The sequence below is a fragment of the Bombina bombina genome, chromosome 7 (assembly GCF_027579735.1).
Source record: "Bombina bombina isolate aBomBom1 chromosome 7, aBomBom1.pri, whole genome shotgun sequence".
NCBI classification, from domain to species: Eukaryota; Metazoa; Chordata; class Amphibia; order Anura; family Bombinatoridae; genus Bombina; species Bombina bombina.
Genome location: NC_069505.1, coordinates 533379748 through 533382459, shown reverse-complemented (window position 1 = coordinate 533382459; position 2712 = coordinate 533379748).

Here is a 2712-nt window from a genome sequence, read left to right as displayed (position 1 = left end):
GTCTAGTATTTTGAATTTGTATCCTAGTGATTCTCTTTGGTCAATTGGGGAGAGCCACAAAATTTCGCTTTTATCTCTATTGATTTGGTACCCCGAGATCTGGCTGAATTCCTCAATAAGAGACATCAACCATGGTATTTCCTTTTCTGGATCTGATATGAATAGTACCATATCGTCCGCATATAACGATAGGTGTAGTGTCCCCTGTCCTACTCGTATTCCTTGAGTTTCATTTCTGATTCTGTGAGCCAGTGGCTCCATTGCCAAGTCAAAGAGGAGAGGAGACAGAGGACAGCACTGTCTCGTGCCCCTCCCCAGTTGAAATCTTGGGGAAAGTGTCCCATTGATAATTACCGCTGCCTGTGCTTATGTATAGATTCCGGCGATCAACTCGAAGAAGGCACCCCGAATACCATATCTGGCCAACTTGTGGAATAAATGGTCCTACAACACCTTATCGAAAGCCTTCTCTGCGTCAATCACTAGCATGCACGCTTTTTGTGGTGGTGTGTCTGTTTCTTTCCTGCAGCTGTTCCAGCAGTGTTGTAATACTAATTGTACTTTCCTGATGTTGAGAACTGAAGATCTTCCCTTGACAAACCCTGTCTGATCACTATGGATAAGGGAAGGTATTATGGTTGCTAGTCTGTTAGCCAGTATTTTAGTGAAGATTTTGTAGTCACTATTTAATAGTGATATGGGTCTATAAGACTCTCTAGCTGTGAGGTCCCTCCCTGGTTTTGGAATGCAGATGTGTGCCTCTGTAAAGCGTTCACTCGGTGCGCCCCCTCTAGTTATTTTGTCAAAAAGTGTTTCTAAGGTACTTGACACCTGTAAAATTTGTTGGGTAAACCATCCGGCCCTGTGTCTTGTTTAAAGGGAGGTATCTAATTGCCCTGTGTATTTCCTGCGCTGTGATCAGAGCATTTAAGTGTTGGAGGTTCTCTTCTGTGATTTGGGGTAGTGTTATCCCCTCCCAGAACTGTTCCCTTTTCCTCCTATCTACTGGGTGTGGTGTGTATAATTCTGAGTAGTATTTACAGAATGCCTGCTGCTTTTCAGTTTCCGTAATCAGGGATTTTCCTTGAATCTTCAAAGACGGTATTACGTTTTTCTTACTAGCCTAGTGATGTTTGCTAGGGTGCTACTTATCCTGTTACCATACCTGTAAAAGCGTGCCTTCGCTTTAGTGATGGTTCTCCTGGCATTTTGAAGAAGAAATGTGTCTCTCTGCAGTTTGACCCTGGTGTATTTTTGTCTGTTCTCTGCATTAGGGGCCCTAAGATACTTATTGTATGCATTTGTGACTTGCCTTAGCAACATGTCCTCTCTTTGTTTGTTCTTCCTATTAACCCCAGATGCATATGCCATGATTACTCCTCTTAGAACCGCCTTTGCGGTATCCCAGAATAGGGCCGGTGTTGAAGTGTGTGCTTTGTTTGAATCAGCGTATTGCAGCCATTCCCCCTTAAGGTGGTTTAGGAGATTGGGATCACTGTATAAGTAATATGGGAATTTCCATCCCTCTCTTTTGGGTCGTCTGGAGCCCACCGATATTGACAGTGATATTGGTGCGTGATCCAACAGTGTGACCGTATCAATTTTAGTGTCTAGTATCTGTGTGCTCATGGTTGTTGATGTAAGATAGAAATCTATCCTTGATAATGTCTGTTTGTATGGTGATAGGCATGTAAAGTCTCTGTTTTCTGGATGTCTCGCTCTCCAGATGTCTGTCAAGTTTAGGGCCCTTTTAAATGTATTCAGCATTCTGGTTTCCCTCCTACAGTATGCAGCTGGATGTTGTTTATTCTGAGGAAAGTCTGGATTGGGGAATCTGTCTGCTGGTACCTGTGGGGCTATGTTGAAGTCACAGACTATGACTAAAGGCCTCTCGATGTGTTGTAGTAATTTCCCCTGTAGTATCTGCCAGAACTCAGCCTTATTGTGTAGAGGGCCATATAGTCTACAGAGAGTGAACGCTATGTGTTCAAGTTCTATATTTAGGATGATGTATCTACCCTCTTTGTCTATTTCCATGTGTGTTATCTTGTATGGTAACTGCTTCCTGAATAGAATGGGTACTCCCCTAGCTCTTTTAGCCTCATATGGTGTGAAAGTAGCCTCCGCGACCCAATTTTGTTGAAGTTTTCCAGATTCCACTTGTGTTAGATGCGTTTCCTCCATTACTGCAATGTCAGCTCTTTGTTGTTTGAAATATTTAAGAATTGCCTTTCTCTGTATAGGTGACATAATGCCACCCACATTCCATGCTAAAATCTTGATCTGATCTAGTGTCATTGTTCAATGAACACTGTCTATCACGTGTGTCATGTTAATTTAAATTTGATAAGCTCTGATGAGCGCTTACCCGCACTGTGTCTAAGATGATTGTTTTATAGTACCTGTAGCCTGCTTGATAAGCTTTTCTGTATGTTGTGGAGAGGTCCCAGGGGAGGTTTTGAATTGAGTCCAACCTGCTTGCAAGAGACAGAAGAAAAACAATTTGATCAATATACTTATACAATTGCTGTATTTCCCGAACCCAAACCTGCCTGTACAATGTCAACAATAACTAGAATAATAACTTTTTTTTTCCCAGTTAACAAACCCCCCTCCCCCCCCCCAATAACTTGAAATGTAATAGTTATTTGAAGCTGTCCATTCTTTGCCTTATTATAGTCATTGTGTGAAGACCTCTTTTCTGTGGGACTT